The sequence below is a fragment of the Megalobrama amblycephala genome, linkage group LG7 (assembly GCF_018812025.1).
Source record: "Megalobrama amblycephala isolate DHTTF-2021 linkage group LG7, ASM1881202v1, whole genome shotgun sequence".
Lineage (NCBI taxonomy): Eukaryota > Metazoa > Chordata > Actinopteri > Cypriniformes > Xenocyprididae > Megalobrama > Megalobrama amblycephala.
The window spans coordinates 37511353-37538542 of record NC_063050.1 but is presented as its reverse complement, the minus strand read 5'-3'; positions in this window follow the sequence as shown (position 1 = coordinate 37538542).

Here is a 27190-nt window from a genome sequence, read left to right as displayed (position 1 = left end):
TTCAGCAGCAATAACCTACAGCAGCAGAACTATTCTGCCAAGACCAAACATCAACATTGTCATACCCATTATCTCCATGCATCTTCTATTAACCCCTTACAAGTTTCTGAGAGTCTCCGGACCTCAGTTTGACGATTAGTCTGTCAATAGGGATTTATGAAAATCAGTACAGGAGTTGTTGTATGATGACTTGTCTTTCTATCTTTAGTGACGCAACTGTCCGCTTTGAATGCATCACTCATTGGGCTGTGATGGACAGCTGATTAATGCTGCCATTCTTTAATTATTCATAACTCACTCACCCACTTATTTAATCACTGACTCACCAAATGAGTCAGAGGTCAGTCAGGCATTTTAATAGACTCTTCTCTCCTATCAGCTAATTATCTTTATTGCCTGCTTGAAGATCGTTTATTAATGCCTGTTAGAACCAGAAAGATGATGCAAGATGGCACAGATGATCGCATTTACCGGGACGGGTAATTACCGAAACTTTTGCTGACCTTTGACCTTGGCTCATATGTGCTCTAATCAGTTGGCCGTTCAAAAGGTTAATATGTCAAAGTCTACTAATGAACCAGTTCACTCCTGACCTTATTTAAACGCTCTACGTTGGTGTTAAGAAGCGTGAGCAGAATGTTTATCAGCTTGTGTGTTTTGATGTTTCTAAGGGTTCACTATACTGACAGACAACTCAGTAAATCTGGATTTTTACATATTCACAGTGCACATGAATAAGTTGCTGCCACAATGCTAAGGTATTGTGGTTGGTTGCAAGGGTGCTGCTAAACAGTTGTTAGGGAGCTCTGAGTGGTTGCTAAGGTGATCTGGGAGGTCACTAGGTGATTGATTATCCCTCTGGTTTTGTTAACTTGTGAGTCACACTTGTACTGTTAGCAGATCAAAACAGGCCAGCAACACAAGTTTTTTTAATTAAATGACTATACTATATTTATTTTCCATAATTATTTTACTATACTGTATATACAGGGCTTGCCATTATCTTTTTTGCTCACCAGCATCTTTGACTAGTGGTTTTCCAAAGTTACTAGCAACTCATTCAGCATTTTCACTGGCCACAATTTTGACATCGATACCATGGGGGAAAACTGCCATATAGATATTTTTAATATTATCTCATAGTTTGGCAGCAGGTATATTAGGCTGGTAGTAATCAGATTACAGTTACATTTTGAAAAAAAAGGGGAGTATCAGGATTACAATGGTTTCATTTAAAACTAAATAAATCATTATTTTGCCATAATACTATATTAAGTGCTGCTTGATTATACAGTAGTTCCTGGTTCTGTTGCCAGTGATGACTCACACGAGCCACCGACTGGTGCATGCGCAAATAACACCCGTCTAGAATCTCCTCAGACGCAGACTGAATCACTGCTGCTAGTTGAAACGATGCTTCCTGCGGGGGAAAACGCTTTCAATTCATGGAAATTTCGCTGCTATTTTGTTTTGAAAAAAGGAAATGCAAACAACATGGTTGTATAGTGCAAACTCTGCCTACCAGCTACGTATATATATTATATATCTATATCTATATATATATATATATAAAGGGCTATATGATATCTAGTGGCTACTATATATATATACACTGTATTTTCAGGGCTGTGTATTCCCAAGCTGTGGAAATGAGACATGATTGTTTAATTTTTTAAAAGTAACCAAAATGCTAAACATTAAAATGAAAGCAGAACAAACATGAATAGAAATGTTTGATCCGAGTTTGTTCAGTTTGTTTATGATCTGATGTCACTTTTATATTTTTAATCTCTAAACAACAACAACGATTGCAATAGATAATTAATCAGATTTTTAAAATATTTTTATTGTTGAGACCCATTCAAAAGTATGAAACGTGTTATTAAAAACTTGCAGAAATAATGAGAAGAAATAATTAAAATATAATTTTAAAAATGCAATTCATTTACAGTATAGTTGATCTCCCCCCCCCTTCTTTCTTTCTTTCTTTCTTTCTTTTATTTATGTGACATTGAAGTAATCCAAAAGTAATCAGATTACATTACTTTCATATTGTGGTACTTGGATTACGTTACTGAATACTTTTTTTTATGAAGTAATTTGTAACTGTAACGGAATACATTTTTAAAGTAACCCTCCCAAGCCTGCTGATTTATTATTAAATGTTGGAAACAGTTGTGCTGCTTAATATTTTTTTATAACTAGTGATACTTTTTTCAGGATTCTTTGATGAAAAAAAAGTTAAAAATGAACAGCATTTATTTCAAATAGAAATCTTTTGTAACAATATACACCACTGTTCAAAAGTTTGGGGTCAGTAATTTCTTTTTTTCTTTTTTCTTTTTTGAAGAAATTAACTCAGTTATTATCAATGTTGGAAACAATTGTGCTGCTTAATATTATATATATATATTTTTAAAGTATATTAAAAAGGAAAACAGAAAACCAATAATATTGTGTAATAATATTTCACAATATTGCTGCTTTTTTCTGTATTTTTAATCAAATAAATGCAGGCTTTATGAGCATAGCAGTTTTCTTTCAAAAACATTAAAAATAGTAATGTTCAAACTTTTGACCAGTAGTGTTTTGATGGTATTTAATCATTTTAGTTCTAAATTATTTACCATTTCCATTTAAAATAATACAAAATATTTTGCATGGCGATTGTCACTCACATCCAACGTCCTGATGAACAAAATCAAGTTCTGCTCTCCATTTTTTTCTTATTCGAGAAGCTGTTTCACTTTTTACAGTAGGGAAGAAAAGACTTTCTCTTCCATTTCATTTCCACAATTTGTTTGTGTTCAAACAGGAAATAGGACAAAATTCACCAAGTACCGCATGATTCCGATGAAGTAAAAAATAAAATCAGGGGGAAAAAAAACAAAAAATGACCAAACAGCTTCAGAGGATAAAGTGAAAAGTCTGTGGATATGATTTTAGCATTAGCTTGTCATTTTGTATATTTTGATTATTAGAGTTAAACAACACACACAGTACAGTTGTACAGTTTTTGAGTATGCAGATTGTTAGTCACATAGCACGGCACCTTCTCCAAGCAAACAAAGGCCTGGGTATCATGTGATAGCCCACCCCCGACTTTAAGTTTGTTTATTCGACTAACAAGGCTTTCTTTTTTTAACGTTACATTTCACTTTTGAGGCTGTTTCCTGGCTCTGAGCTCTGAATGCACAGTGGACGTCTGTGGTAACAAGAGCCTGAGCTACAGGGAGGAATCTAAGATGGGATCACGCAGAAGGGCCTGGTGTTTTTGCCGGCTGACCTCTCTCTCTGCCGCTAGCCTGTGTAATGCTAATTCTCTTTCAAGTGTGTTACATTAGCATCTGTTCATGGTGCGTCCTGAGCCAATCAGCTTTGATCTGAACATTCTGTCTTTTCAAAGGGCTAAAAAAGAACCCTAGCCTCAGAATCTGCATCGCTCGCGAATGCCGGTGGACTACCAATGATAACGCCCACAGACTACAATAACCGCGACCTGCTAACAAGGAAAAAAGGCTTAGCGTGTAGCGTCAGAGTTGTCAGAAGTGCACACTGGCTTGTTCTTTTCGCAAACTGTAGGCGTTGCAGTGTCTGCTCGATGAGAGCTTGTCCATAAAGTGCAGTCGTCTTTTGAGAGCGTTGCACTGAGGAACACTTCACACAACTCTTAATACATAAAAGAGAGCACGCTACCCTTGACTTCCAGACTCTTTATCATTTAATTCAATATGTTTAGTGCTGTTAAATCTATTGACGAGCGCTAAGCCTCTTTTTACGCATCAGTAGTCGTGCCTTCACAGACGTGTGAAGGATTAGCAAATTTTATTTACCCTAATGTTTCCAGATTGATTATAAACAAAATGAGGTCAAAATGTTTAGCTCTTCAACCTGAATTCCTGCGCAACGTCTGGCATTATGTTAATCGGCTGTTAGCAGACGTTACACAAAAGAATGTCTTAAGCCAAAATGCAATTACATTTCTTTAAAATCCTGCTTCTTCTATTCATTATTCTTTCAACAAAATAAAGTTTACTTTGTGTACGTGCTTCACTTCAAAAGTGCATGATACAAATTCAAAGCCCAAAACGTTAACACCTTTTGAAATGAACATCCAATGAAAATGTTAAATGAAATAAAATTAATTAAAAAAAAATGAAAAAAAGATGCACTCATTCTGGTATTACAGAGGAAAGATCAGGACACATTGACTGAATTAAAAATTATAAAATAAAATAAAATTATAAAAATTATAACAAACTATTACTATCACTACTATAAAGTAGAGGAAACCAAAGCTCATTTTATTGATTTGATTTGATTTGAAAAAAAAAAAAAAAAAAAATAAAAATTAAATTAAAACAAAATAAATAAAACAATTAAAAATAAAATAAAATAAAATAATAAATAAAATAAAATAAAATAAAATAAAATAAAATAATAAAATAAAATAATAAAATAAAATAAAATAAAATAAAATAAAATAAAATAAAATAAAATAAAATAAAATAAAATAAAATAATGATTTCAAAAGTTGGGGTGACCAAGGCTCATTTTTATCGATTTCATTAACACAATAATAATAAAATAAAAAGCTTTGATTTTTACTATTGCAAAAGTAGAGGAGACCATTGATTTAATTTAAAAACAAAATAAATAAAAAACGAAGTAAAATAAGATCAAATAGTAAAATTTAATTTCACTATTAGAATATTGTAAATGAAAGGTTAGTTTTACTGATTTTAAATACATACATACATAAAATATGCAATAAAATATTAACTCTAAAACTGATGTTTTAGGTTTTCATGTCCTTATGTGACAACCAGCCTTTGCTCTCTCCTATGTAAAATGCATACAACTGGGGGAAAAAGGAACTTTGAGGCAGATAAATATTTTAAAATACACAAAGCACTATATTATTACAGTCTGATTTATTTATTGAAAGTATAGTTCTCTGTGGCAGTATATGCACTGAACAGGCATCCAATTATATGTGCAGTACTTTACTATCCTCCATATTATGTATTGATTTATTTGCTTTTTTGAACAGTTGAGTTTGGGACATAATCTTCTTAGCGTGAAAGAGTTAAAGGGCCACAGGGACCAGATCCAAATCCCCCGCTATTACTGCTTGCACTAGACATACACGCACATGCACTCTGCTTCTCTTTCAGCCACACCAGGGGTGAAAGCTATCCACAGCTTTAATTATGTCCCTTCTCTCTCTCCTACTCTCTCCCTCCCTCTCCTCCTCTTCTGAAGTATTTCCTTTCTATCCCCAGATTCAACCCGTTCACTACCCTGTAGCTCTTCCTCTCAGTAACCTGGTTCCTTTCCTTAGACTTACTTTCTTTTTTCTTATTTATTTTTTTATTTTATTTTTTCCGGTGGTACTCTACACTTCCCCTCATTTCTTTCCCTTCCCTGCACTTTCTCTCTCCCCCCTCCCCATCCCTGTTTCAGTGGTAATAGGCATCTTCAGTTTTTCAAGCATGGGGTTGTTTTCTGTTAAACTACTGAATGTTAGTCAACTCAGAGCTATTAATAGAGGCTGTTAGTAACATGTGCAGTTGTTTTGTAATGGCTGAACTGTCTCTCTCTCTATCGGGTCATTTTTCTGCTATAGGTTTGTTTGCTGACCTGACCTGCTGGTCTGAGCTGTGGGACAGAGACTTACGATCCACAGGGGCTGCAGTGGCACAATTCAATTGAAGAATTCAATTTACATGTTTTTTCTGTCAAAGTGATGAATTGTGTGCAGTAGAACACAGGCTTGGTTTCACTGACAAACATACATACATACACACACACACACACACACACACACACACACACACACACACACACACACACACACACACACACACTTACTATACTGTACACCACATGGCTTTCTTTCTTTCTTTCTTTCTTTCTTTCTTTCTTTCTTTCTTTCTTTCTTTCTTTCTTTTTTCTCCCATGTCCCTTTCCCATTTATTTCCTAGTCCTTTTCATTTCCCTTTCCTTTTCCACTCTGCTTCCCATTCTTTTTTCCTTTTCCCTTTTCTTCATTTTTCTTTTAGGCAGATATCCATATCCATATCTACATATCCATTCATTTACGTCTAATGAAGTCCTTTCCTTTCCTTTCCTTTCCTTTCCTTTCCTTTCCTTTCCTTTCCTTTCCTTTCCTTTCCTTTCCTTTCCTTTCCTTTCCTTTCCTTTCCTTTCCTTTCCTTTCCTTTCCTTTCTTTTCCTTTCCTTTCCTTTCCTATTTATCTTCCTAGTCCTTTTCATTTCCCTTTCCTTTTCCACTCTGCTTCCCATTCTTTTTTTCCTTTTCCCTTTTCTTCCCTTCTCTTTTAGGCAGATATCCATATCCATATCTACATATTCATTCATTTACGTCTAATGAAGTCCTTTCCTTTCCTTTCCTTTCCTTTCCTTTCCTTTCCTTTCCTTTCCTTTCCTTTCCTTTCCTTTCCTTTCCTTTCCTTTCCTTCCTTTCCTTTCCTATTTATCTTCCTAGTCCTTTTCATTTCCCTTTCCTTTTCCAGTCTGCTTCCCATTCTTTTTTCATTTTCCCTTTTCTTCCCTTCTCTTTTAGGCAGATATCCATATCCATATCCATATCCATATCCATATCTACATCTTTCCTTTCCTTTCCTTTCCTTTCCTTTCCTTTCCTTTCCTTTCCTTTCCTTTCCTTTCCTTTCCTTTCCTTTCCTTTCCTTTCCTTTCCTTTCCTTTCCTTTCCTTTCCTTTCCTTTCCTTTCCTTTCCTTTCCAGCTTTCAAAACTTCTCCAAACTCTTTTAAATCTTTGTGCATTTCTTCTATATCTGCACTGCTATTACACCATCTCTCTCAACGTGTCCCTCCTATTTGCTGCTACGTATTAATCAGCCTGTAGAGGAAGCATGTCGTCCTGTGGTGACGGGGCAGGGAGGACAGAGAACTTCTTGTTGCTATCTCATTCGCACACAGCGTTCTCCCAGTTGTCAAGCCGAGTTGAAACATCTTATTTATAATTGTACCTGCTTATTTAGGTCACTGTGCAAAATCAAGAGAAATGAATGGATGAACTCAAAGTTGTCTCATGTTAGCAGCAGGGCTAGGCTGATGGGTCAGTTAATAGTGACATTATTGACGTGAGTGTGTGTGCTGGGGACAGCCTTAATGAGAACCACTGCACAGTGTGCTCTTAGTCAGAGGGACATAAACAGCATTAAGCTACATTAAAGAAGATTAAGCCATGCAATCAAACTCCCGTTTCCATGGCAACACATTGTCATTACTCTGGGATGGACAACCCGGCCAAACGACTTAACCACAGAGATCAACTTAATGCTCTCTCTCTCTCTCTCTCTCTCTCTCTCTCTCTCTCTCTTTCTCTCTCTCTCCCTCTCTCTCTTTCACTTGATTGCATACTTACTCTCTCTCCTTTCCTGCCTCTCTCTCTATTTTTAAGCAACTGTAATTCCAGATGATCACCCCATCCTGATCCAGATAATCCTTTAGAATACCTTTTATTTAGAAATGTTTAGCTTATTTACACAAAAGGCCAAAAAGACTGTATTCTCTCCCTTTTTATACTCCTTTTTCTCATCAAGCAGAGATGTGATTGAACTTACTGGACTTTTTTTTAATACTTTTTTTTTTTTTTTTTTTTTTTCTTCTTGCACTCTGTCATCACTTTGATAATACTCTGTCATAATGAAAGAAGTCACCAGCTGTTAAACACTGTTGATTGGACAATTAGCTGTTACAATTATAGAAACTTGTGAAATTGGTGAAATATTGTCAGTGTCAGAAAGGCAATGATTAAAAATGCAAAATAGCTAAAACAGTAGGATATGCCACTTGAAGCACCAAGGTCATAGGTTTGTTTCCCAGGAAAAATAAAAACAAACAACATAGATACAAAGTGTATACACTACCGTTTTGGGTCAGAAAGATATTTATTTTAAGAATTTATACTTTGATTCAGCAAAAGGATACATTAACTTGATCAAAAAATAGCAGTAAACATTTTCTTTTCTTTTGAACTTTTTTATTTGTCAGAGAATCCTGAAAATTTATACAGTATATCACATTTTCCACAAAAATTTTATGCAGCACAAATGTTTTCATCATTGATAATAAGAAATGTTTCTTGAGCACCAACATCAACATATTAGAATGATTTTTGGTTTATTATGTGACACTGAAGACTGGAATAATGGCTGCTGAATTTAGTTATGCCATTACAGAAATAAATTACATTTTAAAATACATTTTAAATTTTATTCATATTTTATTAGTACTGTTTTTATCACATAAATTCAGTCTGCCAAATGCACACAAACTGATAATGGTAACACTTTACAATAAGTTCTTATTTGTTAACTTTAGCTAATGTAACTACACACCAAAATCCCCAGAGTTAAATCAACTCTGCTCAGAGTACATATGGTCTTTCTCTAAATAGTGTTAAAATAACACTGAAGCAGAGTTAAATTTAATGAGATAAATAAGCATTTAATTAAATAATGATTGTGCGTTAGTGATGAACACCTGCTGCTAACAAGCAGAATCACTGAAGAAATAAGAAAAAACACAAGAACTACAAATGACTTAAGTCACAGCCTTATTAATTGCTTAATTATCTCATTAACTTTAACTCTGCTTCAGTGTTACTTTAACACTATTTAGAGAGGGACCATATGTATTCTGAGCAGAGTTGATTTAACTCTGGGGATTTTGCTGTGTAACATGAACTAACAATGAGCAATACATTTGTTACAGTATTTATTAATCTTTGTTAACATTAGTTAATAAAAATACAGTCATTAGTTCAAGTTAGTTAACAGTGCATTAACTAATGTTACCAAATCCAACTTTTGATTTTAATAATATATTAGTAAATGTTGAAATTAACATTAACTAAGATTAATAAATGCTATAGAAGTATTGTTCATTCTTAGTTCATGATAACTAAATTAGTTAACTAATGCTAACTATTGAAACCTTACTGTAAAGTGTTACCAAGAAAATAAATTATGAAAAAATGCAAGTAAGGGGTCCCACAAAATACATTGTGTCATTTGATGTGTTGAGAACTGAGGAACAATTTTGTTTGGATTTTCTTTCACCTGTGTGTGGAGAATGGAAAATCCGGAGTGGAGTTGGAGCAGACAGAATGCTTTGAGCAGTGGAAATTGCTCTTGCTCCGCTCCACTTACTTACTCTCCTGGCTTCCAGGCATGTCAGTCAGTCACGGTGCATTGTGAGACAGTGCACAGTTTTCATTTAAAACAGCATTTGACAGATATGAATAATCACACTCTAGAAATACTTTCCGCTGACCCCAATGTGTGCTGAATGTAAATGGACACTATATTTTTGTTTACTCTACTCCCCTCATGCCATAGTTTATCTATTAATTGAGTTCACAATATTTCAGCGAGTGACAGAGATGGAAGGAGAAAGGATATTGATATTCACCCTCATCTCTCTCTCTCACCAGCTCTTCCAGAGGGAACTTTTAGCTCCAGAGGATATTAACATATGGGAAACAGGGCCTCCATATGTCTGCTCTCTCCCCATACCTTATTGCCTCTTTATATATTTCAGCCATCCCACCATGTGTGTCTACATTTAGCGTGTTATTCATAGGAAGTTCACCGCAGACATGAATCTGTGTGTGTGTGTGTGTGTATGTAATGGAATTTGTGTGTGTGTCTGTGCTTTCATGGGGACGATGAATAAGGTCAGTGATCTACAATCTGGGGACAGTACCGGCACCGTTAACCGTTTGTGACCCCCCTGAGAGACATTTTACCTGCAGCCATCTGCAAGAGAGACCCACTGTGCAAATTAATTACCCTGAGAGAGAGGGCGTGTGTGTGTGTGTGTGTGTGTGTGTGTGTGTGTGTGTGTGTGTGTGTGTGTGTGTGTGTGTGTGTGTGTGTGTGTTGGTATTGAAAGTTAAATAGAGGAGCTGATTGTCTTGTAAAAGTGTTGAGAGAATAATTTAATGCATTGTGTTTTCATTGTTTTCATTGGGATTTCACATTGGAAATCATGTTGCATAATATATTTTTTTATCATATAAAATGTAATAATTTATTCACAATTATAAAACATTATTATATTAATATAATATAAATTACATATTACTATACAACTGATATTATTGTTTTGATATATATTTTAATTTTGAATTAATTTAATAATTAATTTATTAATATTACCAGAGATTATACAAACTCAAACTGACTTATTTACCTGCCTAATACCAAACATTGTAGTAGTATTAGCCATATTACCAAGTGACAAAATTTGTGTCATAATTTGAAGTTTGAATGGATGCACAGCCTTTAACGTCGACGACAAAGGATTTGAGCATCTCTCCTACCTTTTAATAATTTGTGAACCAATTTATTTTGCTATCCTAGCTATGCATGGTTTGTTGTAATTTATTATTTGCATTTAGCAATGTATTTCCCTCTCTGTCTGCGATCATATCAGAGCGGACCTGTGAACCATTTTTGAAAACTACTGAGTTGGATCATGTGTTTGTGTGACTGAGAAAATGATTTTCAAGAAAAAGGGAGTAGAAGAGAAAAGTGTGGAAAGAAGGTGTGTGTGTGGGTGAGTGTAAAGAGTTAATGGAATAGTAGCGTTAGACTTCACACTGATCTATAGGTGTGTGCGTTTAAAAAAAAAAAAAAAAAAAACGTTTGACAGTTGCTTTTAAAGGGATAGTTCACCCAAAAATGAAAATTTGATGTTTATCGGCTTACCCCCAGCGCATCCAAGATGTAGGTGACATTGTTTCTTCAGTAGAACACAAATTATGATTTTTAACTCCAACCACTGCCGTCTGTCAGTCAAATAATGCGAGTGAATGGGAACTCGAACAATAAGAGTCCAAAAAACATGCACAGACAAATCCAAATTAAACCCTGCTGCTCGTGACGACACATTGATGTCCTAAAACATGAAATGGTCTGTTTGTGTGAGAAACCGAACAGTATTTATATCATTTTTTACCTCTAAAACACCACTATGTCCAAATGCATTCAGCATTCGCTTAGTGAGGTCTGATCGCGCTCTGACAACGGAAGTAATGTCTAGCACCCATTGAAGTATAAAAACGCGAAACATCACTGCCGTTGTCAGAGCGCGATCAGACCTCACTAAGCGAATGCTGAACGCAGTTGGACATAGTGGTGTTTTAGAGGTAAAAAATGATATAAGTACTGTTCGGTTTCTCGCACAAACCAATCGTTTCGTCGCGAGCCGCACAGGGTTGAATTTGGACTTGTCTATGCAAGATTTTTCGACTCTTATTGTTCGAGTTCCCATTCACTCGCATTATTTGACTGACAGAAGGCAGCGGTTGGAGTTAAAAATCATAATTTGTGTTCTACTGAAGAAACAAAGTCATCTACATCTTGGATGCGCTGGGGATAAGCAGATAAACATCAAATTTTCATTTTTGGGTGAACTATCCCTTTAACAAGAAGCGGAAGTGAACTAAGAAGGGTTTTTCTTATTTCATTCTAAACTTGCATACATCATTAAGTATATTCTTTAGGGCTTCACTATTAACTGAAATAAAACAAAAATCACAATATGACTTAGTGTGGTTCTTAAATCCCAAAGGCTGCAAATTAAAGGTGCAATAATGCTAAAACCAGAATTAATATCTGTGTTGCTTTTCCACACTGGAGACAACTGCGGGAGTAGACATGTGCTGATATTCGGTAATGTGATGTATCTCGATAATAAACATGCACAATATTGTTATCGTGGGCACTTCAAAATACCGTGAATAATTATTTATTACGAATTATTTACATTTTTTATAATACATTTTAAGAATACTTCCCCCATCAACCATATAAAATTCACAACACCGCTGTATGCTGCGTCAAAAGGACATGCGCACTCAGATGTAAACAAGCCCAAAGTGCATGAGAAGCACATGGTGGAACGAGTAAAAGAAACATGCTGAATGAAAGTGCGCGTTCACTCTCTGACAGCAGAGGGTGCTGATGGAACAGCAGAAATGCAGCGGTTACCCCGGAAACCCTGTAAACAAAGCAGCTGCTACTGAACAGTATTTCAGTGCAAAATGCTTCAAACTGGCACTTTTTTTGCAACTTATTTGCAGTATTTTTTTTTTATTTTTTTTTGGACAGCTAGGTATATGGTATGATTCGATTTTGATGTGTTTTGATAACACATAATGTAGCTTGTGTAGTTTGTGTACCTTTATGAATTAGCTCAACTACAGCAGCACCCAGCATCTAATCAGGAACTATTTTTATGTTTTCAAAGTTACTCACTGTATTGTAAAGATTTCTCACCGGTGAATGACACATGATGTAATCCAATAAAGTTGTCTCTCTGGTCTGTGCGCTCATGTGTTTTGGAAGAGGCGTGGCTTTGGACAGCAATTTGCAGGGAGGGTGGGATCGTATGCCTTCAATGCTAGCAGGCTAAAATGAGCATTTCCCAGATCACTTACTGCACCTTTAAAGGGTTAGTTTCCCCCAAAATAAAATTTATGTCATTAAGTACTCACCCTCATGTCATTCCACACCCATAAGACCTTCATTCATCTTCAAAACACAAATTAAGAGATTTTTGATGAAATCCAAGGCTTTTTTTTATCTCCCATAGAAAGCAACGTAATTACCATCAATCAAGGTCCAGAAAGGTAGTAAAGACATTGTTAAAATAGTCAAGGTGAGTAAAGTGGTACAACCTTAATGTTATGAAGTGACGAGAATACTTTTTGTGTGCAAAAACAAAACAAAAGTAACAACTTTATTCAACAATTTCTTCTCTACCCTGTCAGACTCGTTCACAGTTGATGCAGTGAATGTAGTTCCTCGTTTCTGTGTTTACGTCCGAATGCCGACCCAGTATTGGCCGGCTCCTGCATTAGCATCACACACATGCATCGTGCTGCTCACGTGGGCGTTGGTCAATAATAAGCTGTCATTCTGACATAGAACCTGGAAGTGCTGCAATGGAAATAGCATAGGAGAATGACAGGGAAGAGATGAATTTGTTGAATAAAGTCTTTTTTGTTTTTGTGCACGAAAAGTATTCTCGTCGCTTCATAACATTAAGGTTGAACTGCTGAAGTCACGTTGATTATTTTAACGATGTTTTTACTACTTTTATTGACCTTAAATGTGATAAGAAGCACCTTTATCCCCGCTGTTTTCAACAAAAGAGAAGCTTTAAGTGCTCTTTTCGGTTCTTCGCTAAAATAGTGTTTCGCTGGTTTAATGTTTAAAAAAGAAGAAATTAAGTCACCCATAAATATTAGTTTTGTATTTTTACAGTTGAAATAATTATTATTATTACAGAAATATTAAAAAACATAATAAACATCATTCTTATAATATTTCACTCTAAAATAAAAAAAGAAAGTATATATATATATATATATATATATATATATATATATATATATATATATATATATATATATATATCTTACTCCGGTTGCAAAAAATTTAATTATGTTTGGCATTTCTAGAGAGAGAACAAGAAAGAAAATAAATCACAAGTACATTTTTTTGTTTTGTTTATTTTTTTAAATAAAAATAAGTTTGACTTATTTTCTAGTTTGTATGCATTTGTGCACACACACATACAGTGGGTATGGAAAGTATTCAGACCCCCTTAAATTTTTCACTCTTTGTTATATTGCAGCCATTTGCTAAAATCATTTAAGTTCATTTTTTTTCCTCATTAATGTACACACAGCACCCCATATTGACAGAAAAACACAGAATTGTTGACATTTTTGCAAATTTATTAAAAAAGAAAAACTGAAATATCACATGGTCCTAAGTATTCAGACCCTTTGCTATGACACTCATATATTTAACTCAGGTGCTGTCCATTTCTTCTGATCATCCTTGAGATGGTTCTACACCTTCATTTCAGTCCAGCTGTGTTTGATTATACTGATTGGACTTGATTAGGAAAGCCACACACCTGTCTATATAAGACCTTACAGCTCACAGTGCATGTCAGAGCAAATGAGAATCATGAGGTCAAAGGAACTGCCTGAAGAGCTCAGGGACAGAATTGTGGCAAGGCACAGATCTGGCCAAGGTTACAAAAACAATTCTGCTGCACTTAAGGTTCCTTAGAGCACAGTGGCCTCCATAATCCTTAAATGGAAGACGTTTGGGATGACCAGAACCCTTCCTAGAGCTGGCCGTTCAGCCAAACTGAGCTATCGCGGGGAAAAGTGCCTTGGTGAGAGAGGTAAAGAAGAACCCAAAGATCACTGTGGCTGAGCTCCAGAGATGCAGTCGGGAGATGAGAGAAAGTTGTAGAATGTCAACCATCACTGCAGCCCTCCACCAGTTGGGGCTTTATGGCAGAGTGGCCCGACGGAAGCCTCTCCTCAGTGCAAGACACATGAAAGCCAGCATGGAGTTTGCTAAAAAAACACCTGAAGGACTCCAAGATGGTGAGAAATAAGATTCTCTGGCCTGATGAGACCAAGATAGAACTTTTTGGCCTTGATTCTAAGCGGTATGTGTGGAGAAAACCAGGCACTGCTCATCACCTGTCCAATACAGTCCCAGCAGTGAAGCATGGTGGTGGCAGCATCATGCTGTGGGGGTGTTTTTCAGCTGCAGGGACAGATGAATGCGGCCAAGTACAGGGATATCCTGGACGAAAACCTTCTCCAGAGTGCTCAGGACCTCAGACTGGGCCGAAGGTTTACCTTCCAACAAGACAATGACCCTAAGCACACAGCTAAAATAACGAAGGAGTGGAAAACTTGTGAAAAACTTGTTGCATCTTTCCCAAAAAGACTCATGGCTGTATTAGATCAAAAGGGTGCTTCTACTAAATACTGAGCAAAGGGTCTGAATACTTAGGACCATGTGATATTTCAGTTTTTCTTTTTTAATAAATCTGCAAAAATGTCAACAATTCTGTGTTTTTCTGTCAATATGGGGTGCTGTGTGTACATTAATGAGGAAAAAAAAAAAGATCTTAAATGATTTTAGCAAATGGCTGCAATATAACAAAGAGTGAAAAATTTAAGGGGGGTCTGAATACTTTCCGTACCCACTGTATGTAAGTTGTGCATATAGTACATAGAAATCCTAAAGCCTGAAATAGGCTGTAATTTTCCCCTCTTCTGCACTAATCACTGTGCTGCTGTTGTTCAGAGGAACATCCTTTTAAGTTTTATCTCTCTAATTGTCTTGTTCTCCCTTTAGAAATGCCAAACATAATTACATTTAAAAAAAAAAAAAAAAAAAAAACACTTCCCCTTCGCAACCGGAGTATGTTCATATGCACAGGAACCGCTGTTTTCGACAAGTGTCAAATCCATAGAATACGCCAATGTGGTCAGCACACCATCATATGATAGCACTCCGATAACTACCTGAGACACTGCCTGAAACACACACACTTTCACTTCATTAACAAATTATAACAGCATTGTGTTTTAGTATAGCTCACCATACTGTCTTCCCCAATGCTGTGTAAATATTTGATGTGGTTTCTCTTTCTCTGTATGAGCGCGTGTGTTTGTGTAAGTGTTGGCTAGTTGTGCCAGTACTTTTGTTTGAATTATTTGTGTACCTATGACCATCTGAATAATTTACACATGCTGAGATTAGCATTGTTTTGCTTGGCAGCTGAGTTGCACTGAAAGGCAGTGCGGTGTTCTCGCACTTGCAGTCACAAACGCACACCGTGAAACAGCACAATGTTATACTGTTATATTAACATGCACAGAGCCAATTTCTGTGCAGCGGTACCCTCAAAACGTGCCTATCAGAAAGTGGTAATTGGTAAGCAGTAAGCACTGTTTTATATTCAAATGGAGATGTGAGACTCTCTCACTCTTTTTCCCACGCTGCTTTGCTCTTAATAGTCTCCCTTCATAATTGGGGTCCGTCTGACCCCCTCCTCTCCCACCTCTCTCATTCACACACACACACACTCCGGCAAAGACCATGTATAACGGCTGCCATTGTGTCTGAGACTCCAATTAGTGCAGATCGTATAGGGGTTAACGCACTCTCAGTGATGGGAGCTGTCTGGAGCACATTGTAAGGCATTTGTGTACATGCACATCCTCGCTTGGACCTTTGTTGTCTGTTTGTACATTGTAGTCTCAAGAAGTTTTGGTGTTTAGATTCTCTAAAAATGCTCAGACTGTCCTCACACCAATTAACACTCATTTACAAAGTGAGAAGTGTTTTTGTCTGTCCTCTCTGGAACCAATTTGTCTGTTTTGTGTGTATGTGAGTCTGTGATGGGATTAAGAAGATGGATAAGACATGTTTTCCCAAGTTTATAAAGATGAGGTTGAACTTCTTCAACTTTTAAGTAATGGAAAGCATTTTTTTTCAAGACCAAGGAGCTCATTTGGGGTCTAGTGTTGACAGGGCTTTATTTCATCACCTCACAGATATAGAAAAAAAAAAAAAAAAAAAAAAAACTGCAGACAGACGGTGTCTCATAAAGGAAAGCAGAAAAATAGCTGTGTTAGGGTAGGGCAGAGTGAGTCACATGACTGTCCGTGTGCGCTTGATTGGCTGAAGGAGTGACTTCTCCTCTCACAAATTATAGCGCTGTTGTGTATTTTTGTCTTACGACAAGCAGCACTGTTCTTATTGCTCATGGTTTCTTATTTTTACAAATCCCTCAGGACCCCGTCTATATCCAGAATATAGAGATATTGAAGTGGACGCTTTTAACTTGAGGCAGTGTACAGAAGCCACATGCGGTGCCCCAGAGGCCCCTGTTGGCCTCGGCCTTGTCTAGGGACCATAATATGATAGAGATATTTGGGGTGGATGCTTTTGACTTAGGATAGTGAACAGAGGACCCATGTGGAGCCCCAGGCATGTCTAGGCACCAGAATATTGTAGAGATATTGAGGTGGGCTCTTTTAATTTGGTGAAGAGTACAGAGGCCACCGTTTGGGGCCCCAGATGCCCCTATGGGCCCTAGCTATATTTAGGCCTTAGAACATCGTAGAGATATGGCTTTGCTATTTTAGTATTATTTAGTAGTTTGTTTGTTTTTTTCTTCATATTTTGAATTAGATTTATTTTGATGGTTTTTTTTTGTTTTTTGTTTTTTTAAGTTTTAGTAATTTTGATATCATTTTTATTTTTTTTTATTTTTTTCAGTTTTAGAATTTTTTGTACTTGAACTTAAACTTATTTTATTTCAGTTATAATTTCCTTTTTTTTTTTTTTTTTAATAATTCTATTTTATTTTATTTTACTTCAACTGTACACTGAAAAATGGTGTAGGAAACACTTTCTTAGTTAATACATTTCACAAATAATTACAAAGAAATGGCAAATGGAATTTTCCACTTTTTAGTGTATTAACTTTTAAGTATATTTTCAATTAGCAATTCTTAGTTGGGCCAAACCACTGACAGCCTTGGTTGTGTCTAAACACTACAATATCATTAAAAAAAAAAAAAAAATTAAAATGTTCTGCATAAAATGTAAAAATAGATTTTTTTTTTTTTTTTTTTTGCTTTTCAACTCTTAATAGATCACCAGAAATGAATACCCTCACCCATAATTTCTTAAATAATAGTATGTACCTTCAGTTAAATTAATCTTTCAGTTTAAAGCACCTGCCTGGAAGTCTTGATATTTGAAGCATATTAAGAGCCTCTCCTCTTCCCACAAGCAGCAGAGGAGCAGGTTTTCAAATCTCTCCTGGAGAACAGACTGAGTCATTTCTCTGCAGACTGATGTGCAGTTGGTACTCAGTGAGACCAAATGAAGTTTTCCTCCATCAGTGGTGCCTGAAGTGCTTTCAATCACAACACTAAACTGAAACAAATAGCCTGCCCATTTCTCCCAGTCTGCATTTCTCCCTCTCTTTCTCTATCTCTCGCTCCTTCTGCCTCCCTTTGAATGAGTCAATCAGGGGGCATTAGTCGCACTTCTCGATTAGCAGGAGCCACTTGAATGCAGCGTGCTTTTTCACATGAAAAGTGGGCATTCGCATTCATTTTCTACTCGTTAAATCTCACATGGCCGTCGTCATTAGGGAGCGTTCGCCAATTACGCATCTTTGACAAGGGTAATTCTCATCATCGAATATCTGAGGTCTTCATAAAGGAGACGGAGAGAAAAGCGAGGGTGAGTTGTAGAGGGGTAATGATGCCCCATTGAGGCTTTTGATCCTGAAACCATGTTCACACGCAATCTCTCCCTCTACAACCTATCCTAAAAAAAACCCCAAAAAAGTGCATATACCATCTTGGCTACATTTCTAATGCCTTTCAAATTCATAAAGATGCCCCACTTTATTGTTATGAATGCTGCTTGCAGGGCTTTTAATTTGGGGAGAAAACTAAACCAATTAAACTTTAAAGACATGAATGATACCTCAAATGTTGCGGGTTATTGAGGAGACTATCTACAGTATATGTCTGAGTAAATCGCTCACATACGCAACAAATTTCACACTAGAAAATAATATAGTAAATAATGTCTATCCTTAACCACTGGCTAATATATTCTGTTAGATTTCACTCACCAGTGATAGAGTTATATTCTAAGCATACGTTTAGCACAGATATATATTTCACTTGCTTACACAAACACTCTGACTGAGCTTTTTTTGCTCATCATCTTGACTATTACACTATTACTATTGATATCATATAAATGGATGTGCAATGTATTCCAATGGACAGTAACTCTAGGCGCCAGTCTCTCTGTCGCTTTGCTGAGAGCGCTTTTTCTCACAGACACTCATAGAGAGAGAAAGCAAGAGAGGCTTAGAATTTACATGCTATATGTAAATTTTATTCTTTTTTTGTTTTGTTTTGTTTTGTTTTGTTTTGTTTTGTTTTTCCTGTGAAAATGACAGAGTTTGTTTGAAATTATTCAGCCATTAAGAACAAGCAGAAACCACTTTCAGTTCCTTTGGTAGTGGGCAGAACTACTGAGCAAATGGCAATCCCATTGGCTAGAACTCACCTATTACGGTCCACATTTTGATTTCAGCAAATCAGTTCAAGAGAACGCAGCCAATGTGATTATTATTCATGAACCCAACAACTTGTCAGACCTTAGTGCATTTTATATAATTAATTAGTTGTAGTATTTAACAGAATCGTTAAACAACCAATAATATCTAAAGCACCACCACCATCCCGTAATTGTAGTTCTGTTTAATGTGACAAATATACATTTATACATTTTTGCTCTAATATATATTCATACATTTTCACAATGTTTTAGCTCTAATTACTAAAGTTCTATCATAAAAAATGCTTAATTTGACTGTAATTTTGTCATTGGCATTTTTGCCATATAGAGTTGGCACCCTTGGTAAATATGATCATAAAAGGCTGTGGAAATAAATCTGCCTGCCTTGTTTATCCTTTTGATCTTTCATGGAGAAAAAAAAAAAAAAATCACAAAAATCTAATGTTTTATTGAATTAAAACTAATGAATGTGGAGGAAAATAACATTATGAAATTATATATTTTTTCTCTAATACACATTGGCCACAATTATTGGTACCCCTAGAAATTCTTATGAGTAAAATATTTCTCAAGTATATATCTCCCCTTCATATATATTGCACACCAGGATGATTAGGAACATGAAATTATCCAGCCATGACTTCTTGTTGGAATATAATGTAACGCAAAGGCCAAATTCCTTAATCATCCAGCACAATGAGTAAAAACAAAGAATATAGTTCTGATGTGCAGCAAAAGATTGTTGAGCTTCACAAAATGGCTCTAAGAAAATAGCTAAACCATTAAAAATTCCCATTTTCACCATCAGGGCAATAATTAAGAAGTTCCAATCAACAGGAAATGTTACAAATCTGCAGGGAAGACGACATGTGTCTATATTGTCTCAATGCACAGTGTGGAGGATAGTTTGAGTAAAATAGCACCTACATCACAACAAGTTGTTTGGGAGGATTTCAAGAAGAAAATCCTCTGATCTCATCCAAAAACTCCAGCATATTCGGTTGTCAGACATGACTGGAACTTCAAATGGAATGTGTTCTTTGGTCAAATGAAACTAAAAAAGAGCTTTTTGGCAGCAAACCCACCAGATGGGTTTGGATCACACAACCCCATGTGTACGATTAAATATACTGCTGTGTTTTTAATGCCTATTTTTCTCCCGGAGGGCCTGGACAATCTTGTTTAGATACATGGCATCAAGGATTCTATCAAATACCAGTGGATAAAAATATGACTGCCTCTGCTAGAAATCTTAAAATGGGCCTTGTTTAGATCTTCCATCAGGACAATGATCCTAAACAAACATCAAAATTTAAAGAAAAATGGGTCACTGAGCACGAAATTAAGCTTCTGCCATGGCCGTCCCAGTCCCCTGACCTGAACCCTGTAGAAAACTGAAGAGGAGATTGTATCAGCATGGACTTGGGAATTTGAAGGATCTGGGATTCTTCATGGTATGGATTCAACAAGGTGCTGGAAACATTCTTCAGAGATTGTGATCCATATTGATATGACGGAATCACGCGGTTACTGCAGATTTATCGGCTGCACATCCATGATGTGAATCTCCTGTTCCACCACATCCCTAAAGTGCTCTATTGGATTGAGATCTGGTGCCTGTGGAGGCCATTTGAGTCAACTCATTGTCATGAAACCAGTTTGAGATGATGTGAGCTTTGTGACATGGCGCGTTATGCTGCTAGAAGTAGCCATCAGAAGATGGACATGGTCAGCAACAAAGCTCGGGTCGGCTGTGGCGTTTAAATGTTGCTTAATTGGTACTAACGGGCCAAGAAAATACCCCCACTCCAGTACACCACCAGAAGCAGCCTGAACCGTTGATACTGTACAAGGCAGGATGGATCTATGCTTTCATGTTGTTTACTCCAAATTCTGACCCTACCATCTAAATGTCACAGCAGAAATTGAGACTCATCAGACCAGGCAACGTTTTTTTTTCAATCTTCTAATGTCCATTTTTCCTGTTCTTAGCTGTCAGGAGTGGCACCCGGTGTGTCTTCTGCCATAGCCCAAGGCTCAAGCCCTGCTTCAAGGTTCAACGTGTTCCATTGGAGAATGGAAATAGAGTCATATCTAAGGACATATCATAGAAGGTTGGCTCGTTTAATTTGAGCCAGCAATTAAGTGTTTTTGATTTGTCCTGATTGAGACATCCACATGAGAGAAATCTGTCCCGCTGTGTGTGTAAAGGTTAGCGAGAGAATGCAGGGAATTGCAGGCCACAGAGCAGGTGATTGACAGATGAGAGACTAGTTGGATTTTATCTATTCACTATTCATGAGCCAGTCTGTCTGTCTGTCTGTCTCTCCTCTCTCACTCGCTCATTTTACATACCCTTTGGATTGTAATAATTTCCCCTATAACTCTTTTTATGCCTGCATCAGTGTGCCAAAGAGTTTCTACCTATATCAAGGAAAGTATTATGCAAGTTTATTTTGAAGAGGTGCATCATGTAACCATTACTCATAGAGAAAACCTATTGGCTGAAGTCAGGACACAGTTAGACAGAATGACTGTGCAAAACTCCATCTGGAAATCCTGAGGTGTAACTTCTGTGAACATTTCTCTCCTGGAAAGTGCTTATGGAAAGAGGCAAAAGCGAGAGAGGGAGGGAGAGAGAGCGCCATGAATCATTCTAAGTGATACAGCCTTGAGGCTTTGAGGAAAGCAATAATGTACCTATCCAACCAAAATGCCTGACCTAATAGGTTTGGTGTTGAATTCACTTTGAAGTGCAGGTCACTTGATAGAGCTTGCAATCTAAGAAATATGCTGTGTTCCAAGAAATAGGCTCCGCACAAAATATCCCCCATCTCTGTGAGAGGACGGCTGAATATAACTAAGGATGTGAATTTGCTCCGGATTGGAAGTGACAGTGCAAGAGAAACCTATTTAGAGCAGGTAAATGATCTTAATTCACCTATCCAACCTGTATATCAGCAGTACAAAATATAGAAGTGTAGTTATGGAAATGGTTTTAAATTAAGATTCTGATTCAGCCAGATAGTATTATGCACTTGCTCATTAAATCAGATTTAGATTCAAATTCTATAATATTTAATTCCGTCTTTGCTCCAGATACACTCTTGTACAACCCGTATTCATTGAGGTTCCATGTATAGCAGTTTTATGTTGACTCTGATTTAGATATCCATATATAAGAGGGATCTGTTTATGGTAGTTATGTAAATACCCTTCTTTTTTTAACTTTTTTTTTTTGTTGTTGCTTGAAATAAACTGACATAACACATGACAAAAAAAATCTAGTCACCAAGGAAACATTTGATGTAATAAAATAACTAAATAAAAAAAAATTACATTTTATATATATATATATATATATATATATATATATATATATATATATATATATAGACATGATGTTTAAACAAAAACTCATTTTTTTCAGTGAATTTGAGAAAGGACTGTGTGTGTGTAAATTTTGTGTAGCAGCATATGTGTGTATTTGCATGTGTGCATGTGCCATCCTGTATCTCTCCAGTGTCACCAAGTGTCTGCTGCCATCTGCCCTCTCCTGCTGTTGCTTTTCAGACAATGTCTACATGAACCCACCATACACAATAATAAACACACTCCACCTGAATACACAAGCACATAAACACACACACTTAATGTTGTTATACTCAAAATGCTGCCCTTGTATCTGTTACTGCATATCACACACTTTACATTCTCTCTCAAACACACACACACATACAGCAGGCCCAGCCATTGCTCTCATGCACCTGTCTCTTCATATGTTTATTTCACCTCCTTAAACACATAAACACATAGAGGGCTGGATAGAATGTTTTTTGGCCTGTTTAGAGGCAGCATATTGTCTCCTGCTTCACCTTTCCCCCTGCAGTGTGTTCCACTAGCACGTTCTGTACCTCCCATTTCACACCACACCTTCTGTCCATCCAGCCTTCAATGTGGAAAAAAAAAGAATACAGAAGAAATACTATAAAATAAATATTTGCAGATATTTTGACATGAAGAATTTAGTTATATATTATAATTTGATAAAATTTTATCAATAGTATAATTTGATCAAAGTCACAGTAAAGACATAATGTTCCAAAATATTTCTATTTCAAATAAATGCTGTTCTTTTGAGCTTTTTGTTCATTACAGTATGCCTAAAATATAAAGTAAATAAATTAAGTATTAGCCTTTTAGCTAGTAGTGTAGAAAGGGCGATTGCATTAGTGAGTGGAGCTGGCAGGCTCACATTATTTGGAAAGATTCCAAAAGTGCAACAAAAGGACACGGTTCAATATGGTTATTTGTAATCGATGAAAACCAATCAAATTATTATTGCCAAAAGGAGATGCTAATGGACATTGCCAGAATATGTATTAGATCTGGCAGAGCCTGATTGCACCGGTCACACAGAGGGTCAATATTGTATTTATTTTTTAATAAACCTTTGACCAATGAATTCAGTGTTAATATATTAGATGAATGAGACAGTGTTGTGCATAATAGGATCCTACTGTATCTCAAAGCTCTGCAAAAATATCAGTTGTTCTTACCTGTGCAGAGCTAGAATTATACTATATTGTTCTGATTTATTTGTTAGCATGTTGCAATGCAGTTTTTATGGTGTTCTAGGAGGTTGCTTACTGGTCCCAAATCAAATGTTAAATGCCCACTGAAGTGCCTTGAAATGCATTATTCAATGTGTTGATGTAATTTCTACTGAAACAGGAAGACAGGGCGGGACATATCGAACAGTTCCTCCCCTTTTTTAAAATAGCCAATAGCGTTTCGTTTATCACAGCTCGGCGAAACCACAGTTTCCTCCTAATCTCTAATGCGAAGCAAATATTCCCATTACGTTACTCGCTCTAGATTACTCGCGCGATTACTTGTTTTTCGCATCACATGAGGAGTGTCTTCACGCACATCAACAACAACAACAATTCTTTTTTTTTTTCTTCAACATTGCCATTTTTTCTGTCAACAACCATGTTGGAGATAACTATTATTACTGCTTTACCTGACCCAGAAAGCCAAACGACGACATGTCTGTGTCCACAGCACCATCCAGAGGCACACACAACTCAGGGTGCATCTCAATCAGCTCCCTAGCTCCCTAGCTCCCGAGCTTATGAGTCAGTATATCGTGTACACAAATTCGGGCACTGGTAAGGACAGTAAAGGACGCTGGTTCACTACACATTTGGACACTTTCCGGCAATGTGACAACGTCCTCATTGTACAACATCACTACTGGTGTTTATGAAGAAAAAAGCAGAGCTGATATCTTTCTGACATTACTTGTAATGTTATTTAAAGTACATTATGATAAATACTTTGCTTGTTACATATACGTGCAACATTTCAGCCGTAAATAAATTATAAATGTTAGCTAGATAATGTTCATTACCTGTCTAGCGATGTATGTTTATGCTGAAATATAATAAAATAACAGTTTGTATTTTTAAAAACATCTATTGCGTGTCGTTATGTGTAGTGAGTTGGCTCGCGTAATTTAAGTTTCGCACTTCAGAACTTCTGTTATGGGAGCATAGTGAGCATCGATGCTCCCTGGTTTTCACGGTGCATTGTGAGAATTTTCAGGGAGCGAACATTTCAGTGCCCTGGAAGGACTCTGCGATTGAGACAGCCCTTAAAATGTCCGACTCCCCGATCAGTGCCCTGACTACTGAACTAGGGAGCTGATTGAGACGCACCCTCAGTGAATTTCACCGTCTTCTCCAGGAACTGCGCCTAGATGACCAGACGTGTCAATAAGCTCTTCGCTGATTGGCTTGCGTGACAATTTGTCATTCGAATGAAATTTTTCAACTTCAACGCTATTGAGGCAAATATTGCGTGTTTGCGGCAATCGTGTCACATCATTCACATCACCCCACACAAATTCATGTCTATTCCCATCTTTGCATTGTCTTTGTATGTAATCTACTAATGCTAATAATTAAAGGTGCCATCGAACGTTTTTTTACAAGATGTAATATAAGTCTAAAGTGTCCCCTGAATGTGTCTGTGAAGTTTCAGCTCAAAATATCCCATAGATTTTTTTTTAAATTAATTTTTTTAACTGCCTATTTTGGGGCATCATTAACTATGCACCGATTCATGCTGCGGCCCCTTTAATTAAATGCTCACGCTCCCCGTCCCTGGAGCTCACGCTTGCCTTAAACAGCATAAACAGCATAAAGTTCACACAACTAATATAACCCTCAAAATGGATCTTTACAAAGTGCTTGTCATGCATGCTGCATGCATGCATCGATTCCTGTGAGTATAGTATTTATTTGGATGTTTACATTTGATTCTGAATGAGTTTGATAGTGTTCCGTGGCTAACGGGCTAAAGCTAACATTACACACTGTTGGAGAGATTTATAAAGAATGAAGATGTGTTTATGAATTATACAGACTGCAAGTGTTTAAAAATGAAAATAGTGACGGCTCTTGTCTTCGTGAATACAGTAATAAACGATGGTAACCTTAACCACATTTAACATACATTAGCAACATGCTAATGAAACATTTAGAAAGACAATTTACAAATATCACTAAAAATAACGATATCATGGATCATGTCAATTATTATTGCTCCATCTGCCATTTTTCGCTATTGTTCTTGCTTGCTTACCTAGTCTGATGATTCAGCTGTGCACAGATCCAGATGTTAATACTGGCTGCCCTTGTGTAATGCCTTGAACATGAGCTGGCATATGCAAATAATGGGGGCGTACATATTAATGATCCAGACTGTTACATAACAGTCGGTGTTATGTTGAGATTCGCCTGTTCTTCTGAGGTCTTTTAAAGTCCCTGTAAAGTCATTTTAAAGTATGTGTTTTGAGCTTGTCACACCACAGAAAAATGTGTTATTAACCACCCAGCCAAATTTGAATGATTAAAAAAATCTGCAAGTAAATGAAATAAGTTATCAAAATCTCGAAAAAACAGGCAGCGCTCTCTGCTCTCAAACGCTGGGGGCGTGTCCGCTGTCGGCGCTGAAACCACACCCACTCGCGAGAGCTGCCGTCTCAACTTACTTGTCTAATGAGTCAAACATACTGATGCATATAAACAAAAGAATCGCGTTAGAGGGTTGCACATTTTAGTAGAGTTACTGTGGACTACCTACGTATTATAACATAAGCACACACGGCAACTTACACTCATTGGGCATGGGAGGATGAAGGCCGGGACGGGAGAGACTCTGTCCGGCCCCCATATATCATCGGTTATCGGTGGGACGGTAGGAAGGCCGAGGCGGGAGGGGGGGCCGAGGTCTGTTCAGTCACATTCACCAAAAACAGCGGATTATCTGTGAATCCCAGCTGTCTGATGAAAGTTTGTAAAATTATCCGATGTAGAACGATCACTTTAGAATCCTTCATATCATCGTTTTAGGAAATTTAAATAAGGAGACCGAGCATATTGTATATTTTAACAACCATGTAATATGCATTTGCGTGACGAAGGCATTACTAGCTAAATGTACAAAGGGCTGTATGACTGTAATGACACTCGAGATTGAGCGAGTGAACCGCTGTAGAGTTAGAGGCGGCGCCACGCTCGATGCGTCATCGACAGTTATATAGTGTTAGGGGCGGGGCTATGCTCGGGGGACGATGTGCGTCATTAGACCCCCGTTTTAGCTCCGCCCAAAAAATCCTGAGCAGAGACTTGGTGAAAAACTGTTTAACGCTCTAACTTCACAATTAAGCATTACTCAATTCACAGACTTTGTAATGTGTTTCAGCAATACATTTATAACATTTATAAAGTGTTTAGAAAGAATTGACTTTACAGGGACTTTAAACAAATGAGATTTACATAAGAAGGAGGAAACAATGGAGTTTGAGACTCACTGCATGTCATTTCCATGTACTGAACTCTTGTTATTCAACTTCGCCAAGGTAAATTCAATTTTCCATTCGATGGCACCTTTACATTCACTTTTGGTGTGCACACACCATAACCGTTTCTCCTCCTAATCTCCTCCATATCGCTTTAAAATACAGCATTCTGTGCAGAACTCACATGGGCCTGATATGTTTTGTGGTCTGCGCTGACTCACGCAAATGATCTACTCTGTGCTATCGTGTCTCTTGACCGGAGCAGACTGTTTGTGTGACACTAATATGAAACCAGACTTCATTCGCCCCAAT